At 39.9% G+C, this 11389-nt stretch overlaps 1 long non-coding RNA gene and 1 pseudogene across 3 annotated transcripts in view; one reads left to right on the forward strand and one right to left on the reverse strand.

The window, feature by feature from the left end:
• LOC109842954 overlaps positions 1-4003 on the forward strand; it is a 10686-nt gene extending 6683 nt beyond the window's left edge. For 2 of the 3 annotated variants that reach the window (XR_002247457.1, XR_002247459.1), the window contains exon 5: positions 2924-3061. This is a non-coding gene — a long non-coding RNA (uncharacterized LOC109842954). Of the gene's footprint in view, positions 1-2923; positions 3062-3606 lie in introns of those variants that run through there. The other variant, XR_002247458.1, reaches the window with a different exon arrangement.
• Positions 4711-8809, reverse strand: LOC109840037 (annotated as a pseudogene).

An 11389-nucleotide genomic window follows, 5' to 3' on the forward strand; every position in this document is an offset into this window, starting at 1 on the left:
CTATTCTACAAAGCACTGAATAGACTGAGAGACAAAGAGATCAAGTGTTGAAGCCAGCTACAGGTTCTTCTATACGATCTACCCAACCAAGCATGGAAAGGATCATAAGTAAGACCTATCTTATCCAAAGCATCCCAGAACTCCTCTATAAAAGATTGAGTCTGGAATACTTTGGAGGGGGTATCTGTAGGCGTTAAAAAATGCTCAAAGGTATCCAAACACAGTTCAAAAAGAAGTCATCCAAAATGTCAAAAAAGAACACAAGTATAGACTGTCTCGCAGGCGAGACAGTCTTTACTGTCTCGCAGGGGAACACGAGACAGTCTTTACTGTCTGGAATTACTGTTCACGAGACAGTATTTACTGTCTCGCGGGGAGAGACGGTCTTTACTGTCTGGAATTACTGTTCACGAGACAGTCTTTACTGTCTGGAATTACTATTCACGAGACAGTCTTTACTGTCTGGAATTACTGTTCACGAGACAGTCTTTACTGTCTGGAATTACTGTTCACGAGACAGTCTTTACTGTCTGGAATTACTGTTCACGAGACAGTATTTACTGTCTCGCGGGGAGAGACAGTCTTTACTGTCTCGGAAATACTGTTCATCCTGGAGACAGTTTTGAAATGGTCAGAAACCACCTTGAACAACTGCCACACACGTCCATTAACTGTCAAAGAACATGGGGAACGTTGTGGGCGAGAATCACGTTGACAACTGCCAAAATAACGGAGTTTTAAAACGTGGGAAGGCGCCGAGACAGCAAATGCTGTCTCGCGAGCCTGTTTTCCGCCAACTGTTCATAGGGGCTATAAATACCCCCCGAAGGCCATTTTTGAGAGGGGCTGATCATTTTGAGCACTTCAGAGCAGAGAAAGAGCAGAGTTCTTGAGTTTCTGGCAACTCCTTGATATTCAGGCTTTGACTTGATTTCAAGAAGAACGACTATCTTACCTTGATAAGATATCGTTTCAAGTTCTCACTTCGATAAACGAAGTCAGAATCATAAACCCCTCACGATTTAATCAGAATCTGTGATTTGGTGGTCCACGGGCTAACGCACCCCCGGCACAGGCAAAGATCCCACGCAAGCAGTGATCCAAACAACGTTCCTGCGTTTGTTTCTCAAGAGTTGTAACTTTTATTTTGTTGTGTAAAGGAAGTCTTATAAAAAGGCTATCTCCTTTTGAATTTATTGTAATCGACCGAAGATATAATGAATTCCATGACAAAACTAACTTTTGGCCAAAACACGGTCGACCGCGCTCTGACACGAGGGGCATTTCGGTCGACCGCCAGGGCACCGCGGTCGACCGACAGAACGTCGCGGTCGACCGGGTCGGTCGACCGCCGATCCGCAGCCCTAAAACGAGCTCAGCGGTCGACCGCTCCGGTCGACCGCCAAGCGGACAGAAACCCTGTCAACGCAAAACCTGAAACAAAATTTTGAAAATTTCTATGATAATAAGTGTTCTAATGTCTCTAGAAGAAAAACAACTAATCTCAAGCATGAAATCCACATTCCTAATATTTCAAAATACATGAGAAGCAAATTAGAACGTTTTAATGACAGTAAAACATGATTAAACTCTTGTTTAAGAAATCTCAGATCTAGATCTTCATTAGACAAAACATTGGTGAACCTTTACAAACTGAAAATATTGATTCTTGCAATCCATGTTGTAAAGAACTCATTTTTATACGAAAATACATTTTGGGCTCATCAAAAACTCATGAAAAAAAATCGAAATAAAACCATAGAAAATAGGGGTGGGGGATTGGGCGAGATGATACTCGCCTCTGGTGAGTAACGGATCGCTGAAACTGAAGGAGAACGCTTTCCTTCGCTGGATCCCACCAAGAGCTGCTGCAAATCCTCTAGAACTTCTCCCCAAATCACCAACAAAGAGGATTAGGGTTTTAGGGAAGAGAGGGGGGCTAGGGTTTTGATTTCAGAACTCAAAAGGGGCTCTCTCGGATATATTAGCATATATACCAACTCACAAACCCGACCCGAAACCCGTTTGAACCCGAACCTGAGAAAACCCTCTGATCGCTGTTCGGTCGACCGCCATGGTCGACCGCGCAGCGGTAAAATGCCTGCTGCTAGGCATTTTACATGTTGGCCTTAACACTCGATTTCTCTCACTTATATACACCTGTTGGGTTCCCAAACACTGATAAATATATACATCTTATATATATATAGTTATTTATCACAAAAGAAAGATTTATTACTATTTATTCACACAATATCATTATAAATTTTCGGGGTTTTACAGTACTTTGTGAAAGAAAAAGAATGCAACGTTAAAAATATGGAAATAATTTTGACAAGAATAAAACATGAAGCCTGGATTATGAGACATGGGTTTCACTTTCATTTTGTTTAACTCATATATGAATTCATAATCAGCTACGTTGCAGGAAGAGAAAGTTAGGTTAAGCACATGTTTAAGTTATCATGCATTTGCTATTTAAAATTATAAAATAGCTCAACCTCGACATGTCGGGTCATGTCGAGACAATTAAATCAAGTATTGGGACGACAAACCAAAATCGCTATGCTGTTATGAATTGGTTCCCTAAAACTGTCCAGATGAAGTAAATCAAGTGAATCATAGGAAAGAATGTTTCATCAGTCAAAAGAGGTTTTGGGGTGGGTGGGGTTTTTGAAAGGGGGGGGGGGGCACCTCAATACACCACTCACTTAGTGATAGCTTTCTAGAATGGCAAACTGATGCCAAAATCTGCGACATGTTTGAGCCATAATTTGCAGTGCCTCCATCCGACATACTACTTCGATATGCATATAAAATATCTTTGACATACTACTTTGATAATATTTTTTGGTCACATCAATTATCATATTCTATAATTTTTCTCTTTGAATCAGTGATGGGGAACTTCTATGATTTTCAGGTGATAGAGAAGATCATTAAGAAGATCTCGAAGAAGGTCAGATCAATTATCATATTCTATACGATATTATAATGTTTGTCATTGAGGCACAATATAGTTAAGAGGTTAGTTTGTATTATTTTGTATGATGAAGTAAAATATGCATCAAGAGATAGCTCCTTCGTAAAAATTTATGATTGGTTGTCACTCAAGTGACAGAGTCATGAAAATATGTTATATTGAATGTGGAGTTTTGTTGCTATATTGTTTTATTAGGCCATTATGTGTCAGTTGTTGTAGTATTGTTATATTTGTACAATACAATATTATTAGGCATCTATTTTCCAAATGCAACTCATTTGAAGTTCTTCATAGTTGCTAGCTGTAGGAATCAGATTGTATAAAAATGAAATTGAGATCAAACAACATTAAGGAATTGTGACTTAATTACATGTAAATGCGACATAATGCTCTATCCCTTATCTCATGAATTTTCTCAATTTACTACTTATAGTTGAACCCTCAAATAATACTTTTTTTTTATTTTTCAAAGGTGTTTCCTCTTTCAAAATTGGTTGTTTTTTGAAGGCATTTGTATCAGGAATTTATAAACTGATATATATGCCATAATTTTATATTCTTTTGTCATAATTTATATGCTAATTTAATTATGATACGAATGCTATTCATTTTTTCTTGGCCAGGTTTTGGTTTTTAGGCTTCATGGTTTTCTCATCAATCTAGCCGCATCCTTCTCAAATCAGGTTTATGTTGTTTTCCAAGTAGAAGTTGAAATTAGAATAAATCGAATATTTAGATACCCATGGTTTCTTATTACTCTTGCAATAATAATATCATAACAACTTTTATTTAAACTAGGCAATACGTCACAATAGACATGGGTGCCTATTAGAATAATGGAATAATTTATAGCAACTTCATGTACGTGTCATATGAGAAATTTGTTTATACATAAAGTTTAATATGCTTTATAATTTTAATTGTGTAATAATAATATGTAATTAAAATTAAGAGGAGGGGTGTTCCAAGTGCAATGGTATAAAAGAGGAGAGGGCCGTGCTTGGCACGGGGTACATACTAGTAGAACTATAACTTGAGTCTTCCAAGATCTGAAAGTATTGAGCACTGAACATGAAGCGCTCAAGGGTGGATCAGAGTTTTTTTCTCCTTGGTTTTTAAAGAGCATAAGGTTTTCTTAAAGAATAATACTAATTGTATTATACTTTTCTAAACTTAGACTCATGCTACAGGAGACGCTTAAGAAAAACATTGGCTCTCATGATGAGTATCAATTTTGTTAGACGCTAGATTTTTCTCTTAAGAGTCAAGTTTGGCAAATAGAGCAAAGCTGGGGTCAGAACTAGTTATGACTCGGTTTTGTGCTAAACTAGTTTTGTTTTGGACCAGATCCCCTGATCCAAAACAAAACTAGTTTAGTGACACTTTTTTGGGCACAAAAAATGGGGCAAGTTCTAACCCAGCATTTTGACAAATAAGAAACAACACAAAATTGGGTTAGGTTCAGTCTTAGCCTAATTTTACAAAGTTGTCAAACACTCTCTTATAGTGTGAAAATAACTTGGATTAAGTAGTGCAGCTATCACTCTCCTGTGCTAAAAAGTATAGAAAATTGTTGACAAAACATATCAAGCTATTGTAAGAAAAGCTTTTGATTGCTCTCTTTGATTACATATTGAACAATTGTAGGAAACACACAATATTAACTAAATTTTACCTGAAAATAACCATAAATAAATAAATAGAAGCCAACGTTAGCAGACTTTACGTTTAAGCATATAGTTCCGAGATTTCACCGCTGAAATAGATTTGGAGGATAGAATCTAATTCCTATGGAAATGGCACTTCTGCAGTCCCACTATAGCCCACTTTTACACAAAAAGTCTTGCTCGTTACTTTTTCCAAAGCATTGCTGCGGAACAAATTCGTTTGCCGAAGCCAATCCTAGAGCAATACACAACTATCACCGCAACATCCAACACCTAAGCATCAAAGAGTAAATTTTCGATATACACTTACCGCGACATGGCACGTCGCGTTCTCATTGTACTCACATACGGAATAAAAAGAATCTCCTTACTGAACTAATATTTTCTCCTTTATGCCACAACAACATTGCCGTTCGGTTCAAGTTCATTTTATTCAGACGCGACAACCGATGAGGGCCACTTATTCCATTAAATTCTACTGAGGATTTGGTGGCCGGCTGTTTGCTGCTGAGACTCTGGATCCCCACTCGAGCAGCTCTTTGCTTGTGTCGTCCTTGTGCACAATAACCTCGATGAAGCAGAGCCTATCCTTGTGTTCGCCCAAAGCCTTCTCTAGTGCTTCTTCTAATTCCTCCTCAGTACGAACCTTGAACAATTTGTACAAAATTTTGTTCCATCAGGCTAAATTCTATATATATGAAAGGAAATGTGATAATACAGGGCTTGCTATCCTCACCTTAGAAGTCCAACATGCACCTTGGCCATTGTTAATGGCTTCTACTAGAGCAGTATAGTTCCAGTTTTTTATCACGTTGTAAGGGCCATCGTGGATCTCTACTTCGATGGTGTATCCACCATTGTTAATGAGAAATATAACATTTCGCTGTCTACATCTGATCATAGTTGAAACATCCTGTGCGGTCACCTAGAAAGGGGAAAATTTATAGTAAGGTGGACGCATTGAAGTCACAAACTTATGGCATATTTAGGTTTGACTACAAATATGAATATGTCTCTATTTGTGCATGCCTTTGGTACCCAACTATCTTTTTTGTACTTAGGATAGGAAAGAGAATAGGATAGGACAGAGGAGAGAGAAAAAGAAATAGAATGTAGCATAATATTATCATACTAGTTCTCTATTTTAACTTTTAGTTCCGATTTCCAAACACAAGAAATAATGTAACTCTCTTTTTCCTACTGTTTCCTTGTAATAAGTTAGGATGTTACTTATACCAAACCGAGAACTAATAAATGTCAAAGTCTGTTCTTCTACATGGAAACAGGCAAACACAGGTAATTTTTCATATCATCATGCAGGCAAATAGTGGTACTTGTTTATATCACCTGGAAACTTCCGTCGCCGATAAAAGAAACAACACGTTTATCCTTGGCACCTTGGGCATATCCAAGAGTTGCACCTACAGACCATCCAATGGACCCATATTGCATTTGGAACTCGTATCTGTATATGAACATACTGTTAAGTCAGAAATCCAATGGCAGCAAAAATCAAGGTGGACACGGATCAAATATCAAAGAACTTACCCGCAGTTCTCTGGTAAACGAAGCTTTTGGCAATTGAACCATGAGTCACCAGTCTCTGCAATTACTGCCATGTCACCACTCAAAAGACGCTGTCCAATGTTTAGATGCCAAAATCAATTAATAGAACAAACAACATATAGAACTGAATGCACATTCCCCAATTTTCTTATTACTTTCGAGTTTTGAAAGACTATTTTGCAATTACATAGGCACTCTTATCTGTAAGACTTGACAACAGAATACCCCTGAATCTCAGTTCCAAATTTAGTCATATCCGAGTTCTTTGGAAAGCAGTGTGGGTAAATTCACGGATCAATAAAGTACCCAATTAATTTTCAGTAAACAGTGGGCAAAAAAAAAAAAAAAAAAAAAAAAAAACCACAAGAAGCTTACCTGAATGTGCTTGAAGAGAATATTAACCCTTAAAGGTTCACCGCTCTCACGCTTGAGAGGAATACTTGGTGGAACAAAAATTCTGCGATAATTCTCTAAAGCTGTAGTGTTCTTTTTAAGCTTCTGAGAAAGTGCAGTCAGAAAATCGCTCATGAAAACCCAGCCAAAAGAAGGTCCGTTACCAATAGTAACCCGATTAGGCTCAACGAGCACTAATTTCTCCTTCTTGATAAGCAGAGAGTAACCCACTGAGCTATAATCATTAAAGATCGGACCCGCAAACAAATAAGCATCAGCTGACTCCACAATCTCACCACAGAAACTGGTACTAACTGCGCCCCAAAAGGTTCCAATGAAGTGAGGATGGTTCTCTGGAACAAGCCCTTTTCCCGATGGCATGATGGCTAATGGGTATCCACTTGCATCTGCCAAGTCTACAAAGGCTTGTTGAGCTTTAGCTACCCTTAGTTTTGGGCCTCCAACTAGCACCGGCTTCACAGCCTTGTTCAGAAACTCTGCAGCTGCCTCAACTGCAGCTTCTAGCCCCATTTGATTGCTCACCCTGCAGCAAACGAAATGTTCCTTCCAAGATAAATAACACTGTTCATAGTGACGACGGAAACTTCTATCTACTATAAGCCAGTAAGCCACATCCACTAAATTGAGCTTAACCAAACGAAAAGAGAAGTCATCATAAGCACACTAACTATAGTTTCTGCAACTAGTGACAAACACCTAACATCTATAGCACAAACTTCACTAGAGGTACTTCTCTTATTTTTTGACGACGAAACTTCTATCTACTATAAGCCACATCCACTAAATTGAGCTTAACCAAACGGAAAGAGAAGTCGTCATAAGCACACTAGTTGTAGTTTCTGCAACTAGCGACAAACACCTAACACCTATAGCACAAACTTCACTAGAGGTACTTCTCTTATTTTTTGACAATGGTGGTTAATAAGCATGGACATCACCAATCTTCTTCAGGAACTTAAAGCGGTATTCAAACTTCATGGCCAATCTCTCTCACTGTTAAGTTCCCTTTCCTCTTGTTAATTTCAAATATTCCCACACAAGTGATCTATTGATCTTCAGTTATCTAACTTGCAATAACCTACAGCCAGAGATGCACTACGGTACTTCAGGTATTAAATCAGCAATCCACCTATCCACTGTGTACTTTATCCGAGTCAGGCAAGGGCAGCAAAAGAGAATGCCATTCATGAATGTCATGCTCAAACCAGTGTGCAGACAAAGCTTTAAAACCCTGATACGGAGACATCGGATAACAACTCAAACATGAAGTTACAGCTATACATACACATTTCTTCTACATTTATATATATTTAAGTTACGGATGTATATATTAGACTGTAATGGAAGATACAAAAGAACAGCAAAATGACCGATCGAATAACCAGTTTATACCAAGGGGAGCAATAAGGGTAAGCCTCCAACATAGCATAGCATAAGCAAACATATATGAAACAACTTACGCCCGAGCTCTCCGAAAAACCCAGACAAATGCCAGACTATCAAAACAAACTAACTACTCCTCTTCAATTTAACGGTACTCGAAAGAACCTTACTTGGGCGAAAGAAAGAAAGGCACGGGCTCCTTCCTAAACGTCGGGTGCGGGACCGCCGGCAAGTTACAGCTGATGCTAATATACACCGGCTTGCTCTCCTTCAACGCCGTCGATATCGCCGTGTCGATCATCTCGTGCGCATCCTCCAAATTATTCACCACCGCCTAACAAAACCACAGGACCACAATTAAGCCCAAAATTGACTACGATCAATCCCAGTTAAAACCTCCTAACCTGAAAACAAGTGACGGTCTGGAAACACCGTAGCTCCTGCGTGAAATCAGGGAGCCCGGTAGTGTGATGAAGGATCCGATTCGTTCCGTATCCGTTGAGTTGGAGCCCGCGCCGATGCAGATGATGGGGAGGTTCTCGCTGTAGGCCGGCGATGGCGTTGATGACGCTGAGACCGCCGACGGTGAAGGTGACGGCGCAGCGCGCCGACGCCGCGAGCGCGTGCGTAGCCGTCGGCGGCGTAGCCGGCGTTGAGCTCGTGGCGGCATCCGACGAGGCGGAGGCCGGGGTCGGCGAGAGGTGGTCGAGGAGGGTGAGGTTGAAGTCGCCGGGACGGAGAAGACGTCGGTGACGCCGACCTGGACGAGGCGGCGGGCGAGGTGGGGCCTAGGGTCGCGCGGGCGCCGATGGGACCAGGCGGTCGCTGGTGTCTGTCTTCAAGTGATGATGGTTGATTGATGAGAGTCTTTTTTTTTTTAATTTTTTTGTTTGGCGGTTTGGGACAGGAGTTTGGGGGGGTGAGTGGTTTAAAGCAGAGGGGACCGTGAAGTTTATATTTGTTTTCTTGGGTGGAAAGAATGCGGGTGATTATTGTTGAATTCTGTGGGCGGGGGCGGCTTAATTTGTTGCGGTATGCGGAAGGTGGTTTGTGTAAAACCGGCGCGGTTTGGAGCTTATTATTATAATTTATAAGGGGTAAACTTCACATAAACCCGTTAAGTTTGGCCATTCTACGAGACTGCTCTACTGAAGTTTACAAATATCATTTAACCTCCTTAAGTTTTGAGTTGCAACTTTCCTAATACCTCAAATGTCAAGTTCTGATCGATGAATTCTCTACCTAGAACCGTTAGCTCTGGTTAAGCAAGTGGAAAATCGTGTGCCTCTAAATAACTAAAATATCTCTTATAAAAGAAAAGTACAAAAAGCCCTTTCTATAACCCCTTGAATCACTTTAATCCCAAACCCCCAAAAGAGGTGAAAGTTTTAAGTTATCCATCACGTATAAAGGCATCCTCGGGGTTTTTTTTTGTTTTAAGCAACAAATTACCTTTTCACGTGAGGACTAATTTTTGCGTGGGGCTTATTCCGTCCGATCAAAAGGCTAACGTTTTACTTTTTTGGAGGGTTGTTTGCAGAACTTTATAATGTTTTTGAGGTTTTTTGAGAAGCCCAAAACTTAAAGGGGGTGCTAATAGCCATTTATAATCTTCAGGGTGATTATCTCAAAAAAAACGATTAAAGGCGGGGTTGGTGAGATTTACCCAGTATTAAAATTGCAAGTGGGCTGGGTTAGGCAGAACCCACGTGACGACCCAATCGAAATTTCGCGATTCAAGAACATGAGTCGAGCAAGTGGGAGTGTGGGTGACGAGCACTGCAGATACATGAACGGAACGACTTCAGTTGTTTCAAGCTTTCAAGCTCGTTACAGGAAGGAAACCGAGCCTTAGAACTTGCGATCTGGGAAAGTACCATAAATCTAAGATATTTTAAACAGAGAAAAAACAACATAAAATGAATATGAAACGACTCTACTAAAGATCCCAAAGGCCGGGTCACGTAAAAGTGGAAGGGGGCAAAAAAAAACTCATAGCGACTCTTCCAGCGAGAACAGCAGAGAGGTGACGTCAAAAAAGAACAGAAGAGCAAGGAGAAATTAATTTTTTTTTATTCAAAACTATAGAACCGATTAAGATAAGTGAGGTGTTATTTTTGCTAGCCACCAATTTTTTGTTATAATTCTTCAAAAAAATAACTAAAGTATGCACATAGTGACTTTTCGATCACACGGATATTGCTTGGGCCAAAAAAAGAGAAATGTTTTTTGTTCATTTTTTTTGGAAAAACTTTGTCGCCAGAATCTCCTTACTATAAATATCTCTATCAGGAATGTAAACCAACAGTCTTTCGGTCGATTGGGCCTATGCCTTTGGTCGACCGACCCGTAGCCAAATTCTGTGCACTTCAAATTTCATGTTCTTCTTCGCCGTTTCTTCAAGGAATGCCAACATCATGAGATACTAATTAGAGTTAGAGGCGTTGTTTGCCCACTTGCATCCTTGTCAAAATTGACAAATAGTGACATTACTTATCAAAGTTGAGAAATTTGCCAATTTCTTTGGACCGACAAATTACCAATTGACACGGGAATGGCAATGGCAGAGCTACATAGTGTCCAATGACGTCACGGGATACTACTGAATTTCCTGTTTTATAAATATTTTAATTAATTTATTCATATTTGCCACTTAAGACACCACCGGCGCAAACACATGACAGCACTAAGAAGAAGCAAATAATAAAGCTATTAACATAGATTCTAAATACAACCCTGATAAATTATACGGGGGCGTCACTGGGGACTGGTATGATAAGCAGGTCAGTCACCTTGCTTCTCTGATGAGAAGGTGGAACACAGGCATGTATAATGCAAGTGAAATATTCACTGACCAAGAATCTACCGAGCTCCCCACACTCCTGTTTGAGGATGAATACGAATATTTGCACAACTGTCATTGAAACTGACATCAGTCGTGTTCTTGCTTGGCTTTATGGATCCCCAAAGTGCTACTACGCATTGAGCAAAGCACCCTGTATGTGAAGAAAATTGTGGCCCAAAAATGGTCTTAGTTACTGAAGAGAGGAGAGCTCACAACCTCCAATAATAGCATTATACCGCCGAACCCAGATTGAGGCCTCGTCATTGATGATGATGCAAGGTGAAATGGAATGTGGTTAGGGACGATATAGAGAAATAAAATTCTTACAATATCTGAAAGTGTACTTAAAACGCGAATTTTGTCAGTGTCCTTAATAAGGGGCTGTTTGTTTGCTTGTTTTTAAGGCCCCGTTTGGTTGCATAATAAGTTAATAACAATGCTGAAAGCCTGTCCTTAATAAGCGTAGCTTTTGTCAGGCTTTTGTCAGGCTTTCAACCTTTCTCTTTTGCAACCAAACGGGGCCTAAGAGGG

This window comes from Asparagus officinalis, chromosome 5 (assembly GCF_001876935.1).
Source record: "Asparagus officinalis chromosome 5, Aspof.V1, whole genome shotgun sequence".
NCBI lineage: Eukaryota > Viridiplantae > Streptophyta > Magnoliopsida > Asparagales > Asparagaceae > Asparagus > Asparagus officinalis.